Consider the following 17,638-nt stretch of genomic DNA (forward strand, 5'->3'; position numbering starts at 1 on the left):
AGAAATAATTAAACACGTAAAATAGACTATTTGCAGTGGCCAGAAACAACACACATGACAAACACTACTGTAATGCAAGTATGGGAGCACTGTATGTTGTTTATTCCATGAAGTTATCTGAGGTTGTTGTCTTAGATAACAACCCTTCATTTCTGATCTTTAATTTCTCAGAATAAAATCATATTTAAAGACTTAATCCCACTGCAGTTGAAGTCAAAGCTGAAAGAACAACATAGCTGGAAATAAACCCTTTTCTTAGTAGCTCTTAATAGGTTACCCGAATGTACAAAAAATACTTCAAAGATACTTAAAAGGGCAACAAAAAAACCACAATAGCGGTGTTCTTAAACTCTGTACTGCAAATTCCATGTTGTGCTAAAAGCTCCAGTAGCCTGCTTTCTAAGATGTTTGTTACAATCTAGATTTGATTTGCTAGATCAAATTACTAGATTCAGGAAAAGCACTGGATAGGGAAAAACACGGGGAAAAGAATAACAGCAATAATAATAATAAAGCCTCCTAGGGCTTTATGTTTAGAACAGAGGGCTTGGATATAAAATTACAAATGAAGCAATATTTGAAAGAGAAAAGTATTAAGAATATGCTGGGAGGAAATATTAAGTGGATTAATGAAAGGACCTTTTGACTGATTAACTATTACTCAGAAGAAACAACTTTCACATGCCAAATGAAGGTAATGTGATTAATAAAAAGAAGAAAATGATCAGGCTTCTTATCAGCCTAAAGGCAATGTAAATGAAATGGTGCACTTTGTGCTGCGATGATGTTGTATACTGTTTATCTTGGCTTGGAGTGAAAAGTCAGGCACAGAGGGATTTTATGCAAAAACTCTGCAGTGAATGGGAAAAGGGGAACAGTAGCTTTGGGGTTAACACAATGTTCCTTTTACTAATCAAGTTCCTTCTTCAATATTTGAAGAACATAAATATTTCAGTGACTCTTCCAGTGTCGTGTGGCAGATGGTAAATCTAGAGGTGTAAATGAGAAAGAGCACATGCCAATAGCCTCTTTTGATACACACATCTGGCTACAACATTGTAGTATAAACTCTCCTAAAGTCTAAAATCATTCATCATGAAATTAAAGAAAAAAAAAATCATAAATTAGGCAAGGGAAAGAGAATATAAATGCTTGACTGGGAATGACATTTATTGTATGTATGCACAGTTTTCTCATGGAAAAGGCACTGTTTTCCTCCCTGCTTCAGGGAAAACAATGTGATGACTGCCATTTTGAGATTCAGATGCAAAGTCCTACAGGCTGCGTGAAACCTCTTTCAGCAGTTTTACTCTGCTATTTTTTTGTCTCTTTCCTGAATAAAAACACTGCTTTTGGGCTTGTGTAAGATTAGTTGTTCTGAATATGTGAATAGAATTTCATTTTATTTCAGAAGGGATTTGATTTCAGCAAAGATTGAATTTCTCACTAAAGATGTGGAACAGGTGGAGGAGCCATGTACCAAATACTTTATTATGACAAAAAATTAAGAGAGCCTGAGTTCTTGCTGTAATATATTTTGAATGTGTGGGCTGGTGGATGAAATTTAGCTTTCCTATTCTTAATCAAATTATTGCATGTTTTAAGGCTCAGGCAAATTTCTTTAATATGTTTTGAGTTATTTCCTCTCTGCTGTCTTCATGGTCTCGCAATTTACCTAAAATTTTCACAGAGTTAAGGATCTCTGCTTTATTCTGAACACCAATTAGTATAGCTGAGAGAAAAACTTCAACAAATAATTTAGTTCTTCACTAATATAGTATTTTCTTAGTGTAATTTCCAGATCACTATCTCAAGTCTTGCAGACTGCCAGATTTATTTATTTAATTTTTTTTTAACAAAGTTGTAGCAAGTTCTTACTGCACCAAGTACTTTAAATATACAAAATGAAATGGCCTTTGGTCTCTCAGTCATTTTCTGATGGACCTATGTTTTATCCATATTGTTGAAATGTACAGAGGTTGGTAATTAGGAGCATTACTAGTCTGTTGCATTCCTGAGCTACAGGGGTGAATGAAAATAGGTCCAGTTTCCTCATTAATAATACTTGCTTCTCCGCTGCTTGTGAGCCACAGTGGAAACCAACCTCTGAAAAAGGTCCCTGTCTCTCACCATATCAACAGTACTTTTGTTCAGATACCAGCCATGAATTTAATCTCATGCAGTCTCCTGAAGTCACAGTTTCCTCTTCTTTTGTCTCTTTGCAGACAGTAAGTAGCTGAAAAGACTTGTGAAAGTGATTTGGCTCTGTCAAAGTCATTTTCAGAACAGCAAACATAACTGCATTTTTTTCAAATGGGTGTTAGACTGTCTTGTATGTCACCCTAACAGAGGTAAACACAGTTCCTAGCCTGTGTCTACTTACTCTCCAGGTAACTCACAAATGCACATGAGTTTGTAGCTCTTACGTACATCAGATTTACTGTAAATGTACAGGACATTTGTTCAGCACCTGTTGGGATGTCCAATGGATCCAGGAAATGGCAAATCTCTTTTGCTCTCTTTACATCTGCCTTAAGTCTGTTGCATCCAGACCACCAGCATGGTGATGAGTAGATATGTCATGCATATAGCGTATTGGGTGCTTCATCCATGATCATGCTTGAGCGCCACTATTTAGACTGCAGAATTTTCAGATGCCACCCTGAAAAGATTTCTTATCAGGAAAAAAATACATGTCTAGAAAAACCAACATGTCTGGCAGTCTTAGCTACATCAGGACTTGCCATTTTCTGTGTGGAAAACTGGGACAGCATACACTCTCCAGTTTTCAGTGTGGGTCAGTGCTTAATGGCCATGAGTAAACCTTAATGATGTCTGTGTGTGAGACCAAGCAAGCTTGAATTATTTATCATGTGCCAGCGTAATTAGTGTCATAAACATGATTTAAACAGTGGGACACTGTGAGGGACAATCCCCAGCCACCAGCTGATGTCATTGTGAATTAGTAGTATTGACTCACAAGCTCAGTAATGGACACGTGGTTAGCTAGTTAGAGAAGATTCATTAATTACCCATATATGGATCCTGTAGAACTGAGTACAACTCTTCAGGATGTAAAATCATGCAGTGGCACCTTGCTGCGGAATATTTTCCATATGTCTGCTACGTGATAAGAATTAGTTGACCCAAATTAGAAACGTTGTCCTGTGGGTTTTGGTATTCCTAGTACTTGACATTATGAACAGTACAAATACTGTGAAACTAGAACTTCCATGGCATTAATACTTTGATGTTATGATGTCTACATCACAGCATCACTTTTCATATCTAAAACCAATGTCCCATATTCATAATATTACATTAAGGTATGTCCCAAGCCCAAACCACTCATCTGTGTTGGAAGTAGTAATCTTTATCTCATAGTGATCATTATTTTACAGTCAGTTGCTGCAGCCCTAACAACACAGTAGGGTGCCTGGCCCTAACCCATTGCTGTTGTTTGAATGCGTGCACTCTCAAGCTCCATTAAAGCAAGCTGGAACCAGTCCAGATGCGGTTTAGTAAGCCTGTCTGAAAGGCCTCGAGGAAGCTGGGACAGTCATGGAGGCTTGACTTGTAATTAGTGTTCCCAAGGGGCAAGATGAGGTCGAGCAAGCAGGGTCAAATAGCCTCAAGTGTCTCTGAAAGGGAAGAGGGAGCTCTGCAGAAGGCATTGGTAAGAATAGTTTGTGATTGATACTTGAATTATCAGGCTTTCTTGACTTCTGCTTTCTCTCATGGATTTGTGGGTGCTTGTGAATAGTTTACATGTTTTAATTTTGGCACAATTGGATCTTAAAGAGACATAGTATAGAAAGCAGGCCCAGCACCCTTCAAGGTATCCCATTCATTACCATACACCTGTGTATGTCCAGTTTACTTCAGTGGTCCCTAACTTTGTCTTCATCTACCATGAGCTTCTTACACTCCCAAGCTCTGCGACTATGCACAAGGACGTGGGAGGCCTGAGAGCAGAGCTTGCCAATAAAGGCCAAGGCAAGGAATGTTTTGAGTCTTTACTATGTCCTTCATCACTAGATAGCCCTCTCCAATTAGCAGTGGACCAACATTTTCCCTGATCTTTTTGCTGCTCATGCAGCTGTCAAAGCCCTCACCATCCCACACATCCCACACCACTGTTACCTTTCAGCCAGTATTTGTCCTTGCTGATTCCATCCCCGTGCACCTGGGCAGTGTTTCTGCACTGCTGCAGGGCAGTGCCTCCTGCTCCCCCTCTGTGTGTCTCCTTTGGTGGCATGGGCTCAGCCAGGTGCTCCCATTCAGCCACCCCAGTCTGCTGCCACACGCTGCTTGCTGTTCCACATGCTAGGATGGACTGTTCTTGCATCTGAAGACCTCACAGGTCTCCTGGGCATCTTTCCTCTTTGGGAGAATTTCCTGTGGGATCCTGCTGATCAGGTCCCTGAACAAACTGAATGTGTTCCTATGAATTCAAGGTCTATTATTCCCTTGGGCAGATGGGTCCTCCCTCAGGAGCTCCATCTGGGCCAAGGTCTCAGAGAGAACAGAGGCAGCTGCTCCTACTGATGCCATGTCCTGACACACAAGTCTGTGGTGACAAGGCAGGTCCGAGTTTCAGCCAGGAAGTCAAAGTCACCAATACAAGGTCAGGATCATGAGGAAACAGGGCCAGACACCACCATAGCTACAACACAACTGCAGCAATGGCCTGAGACAAAGGCAGCTTCTGAGACAAGGTTCAGTGCAGACAAGGCTTCTCACGGCTTTTTCTACTAGCTTAGGTGTTTAAACAAAAGCAGTCTGATCTGAGGTTACACAGCTGTTCCACATCAGAGCTGACCTTGGAAGCAGGCAGCCAAGGCCCTGGGGGAGGCAGAGGAAAGAAGCTGCAGAGCTGGTCGGTGTATGCTGAACTTGGGCAGAGTCAGGCAAACTCTATGAAATCTCTTGCTCAGTATTCTCTAGTTTCTTGTCATGGTTCACTGATTTGGGGAACATCAGGCCTGCAGCATACTCCTCACTCTTGCTCTGTGCTCTAAACAGCCTGCATTTTTAAAACTTGAATAGCTGAAATTGAATGTCTAATTCTATGGGTTTTAACACAATGCTTATAGGCAACACTTTGTCCAGGAGATCCTCCAACATTGCTTGTAGGCACAGGAAATTCATGCTGTCATGGACAAGGTTAACAGGAGAAAAGCATATTGTTACCTGTGGTATTTTATGAACAGTCATAACTGTGGGCCAGTGGTTTAATGTTATTTAATATCTATACAAAATGAGCTTGTTTTCATAGAGTTAAAGTCAGTGTGGAGTAACTGTGGAGTTATCATTTTCAGAAAAAAATTATTACAACTCCAGACTTTTGTCATCTAGACTTTAAGTGTTTTCCTACTTTGTATTTAGGAAAAAGGTTTTAATAAGACAAAATAAATTAATAGGAAAACACTCAGCCAGGTGTCTTTTTCAGGCTTTCATCTTCTTGTTGATGGAGAAAAAACAAATTGGAGAAACCATCATTAAATTATATCGGTGTGGTAAGTTGCCAGAAAAGGAATATACTGGCCAGTGTTCTATAATTTACCATGCAAGGCAATGCATATAATCTTCTTCCATGAAAATGTGTGAATTATGTAAAGTTTTGTGACCATGTGCAGATTTAGAATCAAGAAACAAACATTGCTGACAGTGCAGCTTTGTTTCAATCACTTTTGCTCTTTAGTCTTTTGTGATGGCAAGTTCTGACTTCTCAAGCATAAAACCTCATTCCCAGCACTCTGACTGTGGGAGGAGAAGATGACCATCTAGCTCCTGTAAAGCTAAGTCAGCACATTAAGTTAGATGAGGATGAGTATTCTTTCTCATTAAAACAATAAAAGTTCATGTACTGATGTCAGGGCAAGTATATGCCCTCCAAGTGACTACTTGTGCTATTATACAATACACAAAGGCTGGATTTTTTGTTTTGTTTTTTTTCCCCCATCCCCCAGCTGCTGAGTTTCTCAGTTGCTTGACTTTCACATAGGTTGAGTTTTGCTGTTGTCAGGTACCAATCAGATAACCAGCAGGCAGCAGCCTGGCGTGAAATTCAAACACAAGACAATCAGTGTCAACATACTGATGTTGACTCAGACAGGGGAAGGTGAACATTAGGACTGGAAGGAAGGAAGGAGTGATAAAGCCTGATGACAGCTTTCTACTGTGGGTATGAACCAGCCAAATTGCAGCTTTTAATGGAAATCTAGTGATGTTAACCTAAAAGAGAGGTGAGATGAGTGCTTCATTCTTAATGCAGTTGAGTCTTGGGAGTGAAGACATTCAGATTTAGGAAAAAACTCTGGCTTAAAATAGATGTGAGGACAAATTGTGGTCACTGCATCAGCCCACAGCTTATTTTTGCAGTTATCAATGCCATAATATTGCAACAATAGTCCCCTAACTTTATTAGTGTAGGGCAGGTACAGCGCAGCTCCTTTAGAGAAACTCACTCTGTAACAGAAAGAAAACTAAATGGCAGAGAGTGAACAGGGAAGACAACGTAAATAGATGTTAGTGTCAGCAATGATACCTCACTGATACGCCACAGATCTAAGTCAGATGTGTATGGAGAAACCCTACAGAAGGGTTATCCAGTTCTTGGCACTTGGTACAGATCCTGTCACTGGTTACTGTCTCATCCTGCTTCCCTGACACCGGCCCATGTAGCACCCAACACAGCTGTTACCTGTAAGGAGAATCTCACAAACAAGCTCTTCCCCTCAAGTTATATACATAGTAGCAAATGTTAGAACATGGTTTAAGCATAACGCTGCCAAACTACTTTGTAGTTAATGCTCCAAAATGGCAAAACCAGAGAAAATCCTTTCAAAAAATGCCCCAATTTTATTAAAAACCATCAGTCTTTATTTCCTCTTGCCTCCTGCAAAGAACACGAGTGTTTCAATGTTCATATTTGAATAAATCCTGAAATGTACTCACTGCACATGCCACTTCATCTACTTAGCCAAGAGCAGTAAAATATAACTTGTTCATCACCCATTACACAGTGAATTGCTTGTTACAGCAAGCCATTATAGACTCCACAACATATGTTCCAGACTGCAGTACGCAGGGCAGAGTGGGGACCTGAATCCCATTTATCTCGAAGTCTTTCTAGACTGTGCTGTTAATGAAAAACAAACTTACATCAGGTGCCAATGAAAGGTACGAGACCTTTGTAATGGTCAAGTTGTATAACAGATCTTTGCGTAAATGAGAACTGGGGCTGAGGCCATCGTCAGTGAGCATAAAAGACCAAGTGCAGCTAATGCCAGACAGTGGAGATGCTATGAGCACTGCACATGTGGCTTCAGTGAGGTGGCATCATCTTTAGACTGTGAGCGTAACCCACAGTTGACAATTTTATGCCTTTTTTCACAACTCCCACCTCTCTATGCGGGGCTTTCTGCCACCTGCCATTGAGCTTGATGCTATGGTTTAGAAATCCCAGGTTTGACTTGCTGACAAATTAGCCAAAATACAGCCACCTCACCAGCCTCACAGGGACTAGTCACACCGCATTCCAAGTTACACTCTTGGCTTCCTTCTTTCACTACAAGCACGATCTAGTAAGACATCTCAATGAATCATCAACCCCACAGCAAGCTGCTACCCATGTAAATTGTTTATAGCAATAAACAGAATTCAGTGGAGGGATCTGTTTCTACTCCTTGTGCCAACTGTGTACTTAGTCAGCATCTATTACAAAGGCTGGCTGTACTTTTGGGAGTAGGCCTGGTGAGGTTGATTGCTGTTGTATCCCTGGGTACCTTCAGATAAATCATACAGCTCCATCTGTGTCTCAGTGAAATAGCACTGCAGAAAGCTTCCATTTCTTTATGAGCCTGAATACCTGCAATCATCTGGGCCACAAGTAATGATATTTAAAGTCCCCTGAAGCAATAACTGAATGTTGCAGGAACAAACTGCTCTCAGCAGAATAACACTCAGCATGTCTATAACCATCAGTTAAGTACATGTTCTCAAGACAGATTTCCCCACAACCACAGATTATAAATCCTCCAACTTCCACTTACTGCTTATCCAAACCCAAGCCTGGAGTTCACTGCACACCGGGAATCCAGGCAAGATTGGCCCCTAACTATAGGTGTAAGCTTTCACTCAAGTATCCTGGGTAGACTGAGGTGTGGTGGGACAATCTGTTACAGCTCAGATTTTCCAAGTCAAGGATAGGCGCTTTGGTTCAAGGCTCCAGCTGGCAGAGCAGACTGAACATACCCATGTTCTTCTCCATGAAGTGGAGCCAAAGCCCATATGCCCTGAACTTGGTGCTATAGAGAGGAAAATGGAAGATGAAATATGTAACTGGGGAAAAAAAGAAATCACAACAGTATCGATGTCATATAATTCAGTCTTGGGAGGAGGTGCAGTCATGCAGAGCTTTGAAACTACACTACGCACCTCACTTTAGAGGTTCTGGGACGTGTTGAGAATATATGACTGCTTAGCATGTATAATCTGCAACTGTTTAAAAGGAGCAAGCCTCAAAAAAAAAAAAAAAAAAAAGTTCCTAGGCTATAGCCTAGTATTTTTGAAGTACCCAGCAGTGAGACTGGTCAGGGATATCTTCCACCTCCCTGTGCATTCCCACTCCTGCTGTGAGCTAGACAGGGGAAGTCATCTGGCCTGAAGAGATGAAAAAATATTTTAAAAAAACCTGGGATTGCTTCCAGCTGGATCAGTTCCTTGGTCTGGTTCACAGCAAAGCCTCTCAGACAGCTGTGCCAGTACAACTGAGGAGGTAATGTGCTGTGACAGGAGTCGCTGGTGCCGAAGGCTTTAGTTTACCAAATCAGTCTCAAGTCTGTCTATAACTTTAGCAAGGATGGACTCTAAAAATGGCTGGTTTGTTAAATGACCAGTAAATGGATTCACACTTCAGAGCTAGCAGGGTCTCAGAAGGAAGGACTAGGAGGGAAGGATTTATTTGTTTAACTTGTAACTCTTGTTTGATTAACTGTTATTGGGTTGATTATCTGTGAAGTTTTGGCCACATAGTGATCAATTTTACACTTGTAACTGATTCTTATCAACACCCAGTCCTGTTTCCAGTTCCATTTAGCAGTAGTAAAGTGTAATTTTATTATGTAGTAGTAAAGTGTTATTTAGTATGTTTAGTGGGAGTTGTATAAGATATTATAAATTATTTTTTTAATGATACTAAGGATTTATAATTGCATCCCATTTTGACTTGTGGTGTAACCTTTGAGTTACAATGGTAATTTGAAAGTTTGAAAATTGAGTGATACTCAGGTATTTAAAAGTCAAGAAAAAAAAATAAAACAAAATCACAAACAAAACAACAGACATATTTTTATGGTAAATGCTTACCCGCAGGCCTCATTACTGCTGAACCAAAACCTTTGTGTTTTTTCTCTATCAGCTCTCTTGTGAATGATACCTGAGAATAGTGCAATTTAGCTAAGAACAAACAGGCTAGAGGACTCACCCTCCACCCTGCAGAGCTGTAGCACAAGAAAACCTGCTGATGGACGATAGAGTGCTTTTTGTGTGAGTGATGGATGCTGTGTTTTGCTCTCAGCCATTGGCTGGTAAGGCAGTGGTGAGTGGTTGCTCTTGCAGAATCAGCTGCCAAAAATCAGCCAGCAGACACCAACGCTGTAACACATGATGAACCTGTTCTGTCACATATGCTTTGTATTTGAACTGCGTCATTGATGCTTTAATCCCACCTTGCTCCTCTTTTTCAAAGGCAGTGGAAGTGAGCAGTCTTTCTCTTTCTTCTTCCTTCTTTCCTTTTTCCCCTTTCCTAAATCACAAAGTTTCAGCAGAGGTTTTTTGGGTACTTCACTGTGTGAAACTGTAACAGTGGTCGTTAGTGGAGGCTTAAAAAAAACCAAAAAAACCCCCAAACCCCCCCCAAAAAACCACAAAGCTAAGAGCTTTTATTTTCATTCAGGGCTCCAAAGAGAGTGAGAAAAGCATTTAAAGGGGCCTCAGAATAGATGGTTTCTAGGTCAGACTATCAGGTACCTTGTACCATCTGAGTGCACGTACCACAGTGCAAAGGGCTTACTAGCACTTGGACTGTACCTTGCTTGCATTGCAGGGCATTGCTACATTGCAGTTGATCGTCTGTTGAATCAGAGAGCTGAGGCTTCAGTCAGAAAATTAGGGACTGGGGAAGTACCCTTACCTTTCTGCACTGAGTGACCTGTGTGTTCCTGAACCTGGAAAAAATTCAGAAACCAAGAAGGTCAATATTAGGTCTGCTTGAGAAAGTTTTTATTCACTTTGTATATCCTCATTTTACACCTTGGAAATAAATTCTGTGGTGGACTACCTGAAGAATGAGTACTGTCATATAGGTTTTATCTCATGTCTTCTGATTCAGACTTCTGCTACAAGTGGGGGCGATGAGGTATGCATAATACAGCAGTATGACACTATGAGTTGCAGTTTATTGTGTTGCTAGTGTCTCCTTTGGGCACACCATATGGTGAAGCTGCCCTACAGCTTCCTAATGGATCTCTCTCTATGTTTTTTGGTTTTTTTTTTATAAATCCCCTCTGAAAATGTCTACCTGAACAGGAAATTTTACTACACAGAAGCCCAGGAGGGCAATAAGAGAAAACTGGGGTGGGGTGTGGGGGTGGGGTAGGGGCTTGCACCAAGGGATATTCTTGTAGAAATGTATATTTAGTTTTTGATGTGAAAAAAACCAGGCTAAATGTTGTTGAGGATGCATAGTGGGAGGCAGAAGGGAAGGGAAAGTAAAAAGAGCACTGCAGAGACATACGTATAGTAAGAACTTGGCTGTACATTTTGAGCCCAAGGCCTGAACTGTTTAGCAAAAATTCTTGAATTCAGCTTAATTAATTTTGCACAGGTAGAAAAAAATTGTATAGATATATTTTCTTTTTACTTCTGCAGTGCTTTGCAGAACATCTCAAAGTACTTTCTGATAGCTTGGTTATTCAGCTTCATAATATTCCTGCAACCATTACCTGATCTTTTATAATTTTTTTTCCAGTTATTGAGTTAGAAAACTCCACAATTAAGCTTCTATGAATTACTAAAACAGGTAAAATGTACACTTTGTAGTCTTCCCTTTAGCTCTTCCTTCCACCAGTTTCCTAACTTACTTTAATGATTCTCTGGTATGTGACGTTTAGACTGTGTCTTAGATTTTTACTCTGGTAGGCTTCCTGCCTTTTCTTAAAATAAAATGGATCCTGATCCACTAACAATGATGCAGTTCACACATTTTCGTAATGAACTTTTGAATTCTCACAATGTTAACATTTAAACTTAAAGCTGGTTTCTGATCTTCTAGGTCATGTTCCCACTATTCTTGGTAACAGTTCAGGTGGAACTGGCATTCCCATCCAAGTCCATCTGTGGCCTCTGTTGTTTTCAGTCATGCTGTACACCTGGCTCTGAGCAAAGCTCTTGTGCCAGCGCATGGATAAATCAGAGCGTGTGAGCTGGGTTTGGGTGTGAGCCACACAGACACAGCTCTGAGCCCTGAACAACCAGATTATTGGCTTTAATGAGGAAAGGTATCATTGGCTCTTTCTGGCTGAAACTCCTCTCTTCAGCAGAATCAGCTACATATTGTACAAAGGCATTTCTTATTACTTGTGGGGATCTTAACTCACCTCAGCCTACATTATTTGCACACTAACAAACCTTATTCTTTATTTTTCTGTAGCCTTTTTGGCCATATAAATGTACTGTTAAGTCAGCAGATCTGCCCAGTTGGAAATATGCCATGAGGCTCTGATCTAGGTCTGGGTCAGAGAGATTCTGGAAGTCTCAGAAGCCTGACAGAGAGGAGATAGAGAGCCACCCTCTTTTTACCTGCTCCTTTCCTGTGGTGAGCACTGTTCTGTCTGAACAGTGAGCTCTGTCTGAATCAGTGCTAGTGATTGCTATGGAAGGTATTCAAAGGAGGAAGGGGTCCTAAGTACTGTATCTTTTACAGTGTTTATGTTTCTTTGCCCACTTGATTTAGGCCTTAGATGTACTGGTACAGCACCAACTCAGCTTTCCTTTGTATCTCTTGCTTCAAGCTTCCCTTTCTGCACACAATACGATTAGGTCTTAAATCTCTGGATGTGTTTATTTTCATAGCAGGATAACTTGTACTGATGCTGTGTCACTCTGGTATTTATTAGTACCAACAGTGCCACAAAGGTTGTCATCATTCTGACATCTCAATATCATCTTTTAGAGTTTTTAGATCTTTTGAAGACATGATTTTTCTTCAAAGCAAATTAAAACTCTTAGGACTGTTTCTGACAAGATTTCCCTTCCCAATGTGTTCCACACTACTGGTTTTGGCACGTGAAGATCTGACAAAAATACACACAAACCAGAAATCCACATATAAATGTTCTGAAGAGCTCATGTGCAGTGGGGCTTTCCCTTACTTCTTCAATTTTATCATAAGCCTTCTTCATCTATATGTTAGCCAGAGTGTTCTTAATTAGAAGTTTTATGTTTACATTATTATAAAATTTAGGATGTGCAGCTGACTAAAGTATGGTACTGATAACACAGGGAGCCAGAAAGCCCAGAGATGCCTTGCTTTATTAGCTTCTTTCATTTCATTGGCTTTGTCCCCTTCTACTCCCCTATGCCATTAACATGAAACTTTAACCATGAGTAATTTGTGTAGAACAGAGCCATAGCTAGCTGCAAATGTAAGAATGTGTTTCATAATCACATCTGCCCTGCTTTCTAGCAAAGTCATTTTACTCCTAGGAGTGTGGAATAATGCTAAGGAATGCAGAATCATAACATTCTCAAATTCTGTTATGGACGTAAACACTAAGGAAAAGGTAGTGTGGCTTCAGACATGCTTATTCAAAAAAAAAAAAAAAGTTAAAAAGTTAGCTCTGGGTGAATGCCATTAATCCAGACTAGTATTCTTCAGCTGATGAGTCACAGCTCCTTAGAGAGGATATGAAGAGCTACCAGAGGCACTGTGAAGCACTGAAAGTTTTATTACAAGTCTAAAGCAAAGAATATTTCATTCTCTTTTCGTCTGCACACTGTTAGCTTTCACAGGCAAGTGTTCTCTGTCAACTTCTTGATTCGTTGATATAAATTTTTTAAGTCTGTCTGTGATATAAGTTCACCTTTGTTTTTACAAAAAATGTGAAGTTATTGGGAACTAGAATGTGGAATATGGAGGTTTAGTCTCCTTGTATGCTTGATAGAATTTTATTACTGTGTATGCTTTTTCCAAAGACCCTGAGGGACAGATAGGGTCATGATTGTTCCCAAGTCATTACCTAGAGAAAACTGAGCAATACCAATATCTACAGGGCCAGCAAATAGACTTTATGGGTGGTAGATTTTAAGTGTCCTTCCTACTATTCAGGAACATCCTCTTTTGGGCTAGTGACCCATAGTGCCAAAAAGGAGGAATAAGAATCATGTCCTCCAAGTTACCCTGTGTACTAATAGAGTCACTTAAAAGGTGAATGCTTTGACCTGCTCTTTGTCTAGTTTATGCTGTGGGCTTAAATAAAATTCTCTACCCAAAATACTTGATTATAAGATCTGGACTCAAATCTCTGAAAAGAAATGAACCTAGATTTCTAGACATAGCATGTTAGCGCCACCACTTCACCGGTTCTGTGAGCCTGTTCCTTTCTCCAAAATTTTTGCTGTGATGTGAATTTTCAAATAATTTCAAAATAACTAAAATTTTTGTCTCAATGAGTTCAGCATTTATTGACAAGAATTAATAAAACCAAACTGAAATAAACTTTACTATGCAATCGTAGTTGTTAAGTATAAAAGGGACAAATGTTAAGCCACTTGTTTTCTGAAACTGTTTTATAAGATGTGGCGTTTTGAGTGTTAAGTCTGGCAGATAATCTGAAATCCAGTCCAAACTGTTACAGGGATGTCAACTGACTGAAATGCTTTGGATGCTCAAAGAATCCCATTTGTTTCAAAGAACTGAATGTATAACAATACATTGAATTTACATTGAATGCATAACAGCAGAAAAGAAAGAAAACTTATTCTTGCTTCTTTGGCACAAGGAAGCAGGAGGTAGGACTAAGCTGGTCGTAAATAGGTTGTTATTTTCACCTAATTCAGAAATCAAACACTTCTCTAAAACAGATGGGAAAGAATAAATCCAATGATTGCAATTAATGAACATCTCGTTTAAATGCAGCTGATTTTTCTGGATTTAAATAGCTCAAAACTTCTCAAATGCCTTTATGCAAGATAATGCTGCCTTGTGTTTGACTGGAGGCTCTGAGAATACAATACCAAGATCCTGATTGTGGGAGTTAACTACTGTGGAAGTGATTTTCCTACTTCTCATGTCTGTTTTGTGGCTAAATTCAAGTGTGAGTTTAAATGGGGATGAGTTAAAGCAGCCAAGGATAACCCCTAAAAAGGGAAAATTCAGTTATATATTTGCTGGTAGTTCTTTATACATTTTCAGCATTTAGTGCAATGTCACATCTCATAACACAACAATGCACTAGATTATCTGAGCTACTGAGAAAGGTCATCTGTAGTGGCAGTTGCTTAAGCTACCTATAACTTTTTTAGATCTGACTATCTCATCCAAAATATGGAGGATGACAGAAATGTTCGGAGGAGGCAGCCTACCTTCATTAAAACACCTCAGCTGAATTTCTGAAGAAAACAGTAAGACAGGAAGTATAAGCTTAGCTGCTGAAAATGTTCAGAGTAAAGACAAAAAAGAGAAAATGCATGAAAGGTGTAGTCTGATTGTTGATTTCTAGGTTCTCAGGCACCTAAGCAGTTGCTTAAAGAAGAAGCAAAAACCACCTAGTCCCACATTTCATCACTTATCCTTTAGTTATTTAGACTCTTAAATAGTTCATTGATATATCTCTTCTTCCATTTCAAAAGATTATTTTAAAAAGTTGTGCTTTTTTAAAATGAAATATGAGATTTTGACTTACTTTTGGCTCTTTAGTTTAGGTGTTGAATACCAGATAAAGAGATCAAGCTGTAAGCCAGCTTATTCCAGTGTAGCCTTATATTCTCCAGCTAGAAACAGATTTCATTTATTTTAAGCATATTATCATAAATGGTTATTACTATTATTATTATTGTTGTTATTATTATAAGCTATTGCTCTGTAAAGTGCCAGACTGAGAGTTTTAGCAACCCAAGATGTTATCATTCTTAGGAGAGCCGAGGACTGATACTCAGATGCACACAGCTTCTATCTTGACACATGAACATGGGGTCACTGCAAGCCACATTCCTACAAAGTGTTGGGACATGATGATTAACAGCAGTCAGAAGCAGTCCAATTTCTTCAAGCAGGAAAATGAGAATAAGTTGTCATTATAGTCTTCAAATGTTTACGCTGCTAGGTAACTTTAATAGCTGAAGCATCTCACTTTTTTCCAGGGTTTGGACATACATATTTATATCTGCAACTAGTAATTACAGCTTGTTCTTACTGCAGACACACCCCACACACCCCAAGCTGAGCTGCCACAGAAAGACAAGCAAAACAAAAATTTCAAGCAACATGTTGATGATTGAATAGGACTATCACCTAAATATTAGCTGCTTAGACAAGATACAGTGAAGGTATACAGATGGAAGACTTGTGGAAAAAAGGGTATTTTTCAAAAGTAAATTTTAGTATGCCTGCAGCAGTTTATCAAAGTGAGTATTGTGGCAAAAAAGGGATAGGAATGTTTGAAAGAGATCAAAATACTATGAGCTACTAAAGAAGAAAAGACAAATGTTAAATCAAAACTAAATTCTGCTAATTTATTACTAGCTTAGTTTCTTCTGTGTAACACAGTAGGAAGCAGCTGCAACTGCTGGTTACTACTGTTTATACTAGCCAGGAAACAGCTAACAGGCTGTTATTAACAGCGTCTAATTGCAGGCATTGGCTTAGCTCCCATGTGACAGGCAAAAAATGAACTGAGTTGTTCCCAGTAATTGCATCTGCTTCTCTCTTCCTTACTTTCTAGGAGAAGAGGTGCTGCCATCAATCACAGGTGGTAGCTTTTTCCCTCTTTGGGGACAGGAGTAGTACAAAGGCAATGAAGCCCAGAAAAGGTCAGGCTTGCAGGGAACTTGAGAAAAGCTGACTTACAATCAACAGGCTCTTTTAGCAGGCAAGTCAGGTCACCTGTGTTTCAGAGTCTGCTTTCGATCACCATTCAGAGAGCATGTTTTCCTTCTACAGGACCTGGGAGATGTGTTTTCCTGGGTTGAAGAAAGCTTTTTTAAATGTCCCCTCCTAATGCTACCAATGGGTTAACTATTGTGACGCCCTCATTAATGTTTTGTTGTTTTTTCTTTAAAGTGTCTTGGTGAAAGAACAGATTTCTTCTGAAAACAGGAGTTTGATTCTTTTCCAGGCAGAAGCAGCTTTGAAAGCACAACACAGATACAAATGCCTCAGTAGGCTGAAAAAATCCCAGGTCTCTGGGCTCCAATTCTTCAGCAAGCTGCCTCGCACTGTGGGTGATGAGCTGATGCAGAGATTATTGAACTACTACAAGGGTTTCTTTCACACTAATTATGGAGTAAGCAGCCTTGGCTGGTGGCTCGTTAGTCAAATACTCCATGCTCTGTTACTGATCCCCTGTGTGTTGTGTTGCACCTTACATGTAGTAGTACTGTGTGTTTGCTTCATAAATTAGTAGCAATTACAGTGTGCTATATCAATAGCGATACTGATATCTGTGTTGGAAAACTTGTAAACCCAGAGATTCAATGGTAGTTGTGCTCCCAAAGGTGCACTGAGTGGGCAGTAAGTTCTTCAAAATTCTCTCTGCAGGTTAGGTGCAACCCTTAAAAGTACAAGAGAAACAGCTAGGTATGTTAGGAATTAGAATTTATTTCTCTTCTTTGCATTTCTAGGCACCAACTTCAGGAAATGTTATTGTAAAGTTCAGAAGTAGTGTCATAGTCAAAATGTTAAGAATAAAGGTTTTTTAGTTCTTTTTTGCTTGCTGTTGGGGGAATTTTGGCAGAGGAGGCAAAGACATTTATTTAGCTAGGGCATCTGAAAGTTAGAAAGGGAAGATCTTTTCTACATGATCAAATAGTGCTTAAATCTGCAAATTCTTCATTGCAGAACTCTGATTCTAAAAAAAGCTAAATATATTGTTTAAATAGCAAGGTCTCTTCTTGAACTGCTAAACCAACACAGGTGAGAAAAATCACCTTTTATTGAGCTTTAAATGCTGCCTGTGTTCCAAAAGAGATTGCTTACTAACAGTAGCAAACTCTGATTATCAAATATTTGTAAGCAGAAAACATATTTTTCAAATAAATCATTTACTAATTGGAAGAAAAGTATTCTTGCTTTTATAAGTCTTTGAAGAATTAAACAAGTGTTTGGGGGATTTTTTCTGCAAAGCCATGATCTAAGAAAGTCTTTGGAAAAAATCTAACCTGAAGCTGGTGAAGAAGTGATTGCAGCCTGTCTCAATATGACAAGAATGGTTATGTAGCTTCTGAGACCGAGGTCTTGGAGTGCTGGCATGTAAGAAATGAAGATGGCTCTGCCAGAGAGGTTGAGGTGGTTGATAGCTTTTGTGTAAGGAGCAGTTAATGACTTGGTGTCAATGTTTTTTCAGTGCTTTAAACC

The sequence above is a fragment of the Falco rusticolus genome, chromosome 6, assembly GCF_015220075.1.
Source record: "Falco rusticolus isolate bFalRus1 chromosome 6, bFalRus1.pri, whole genome shotgun sequence".
Classification (NCBI taxonomy): domain Eukaryota; kingdom Metazoa; phylum Chordata; class Aves; order Falconiformes; family Falconidae; genus Falco; species Falco rusticolus.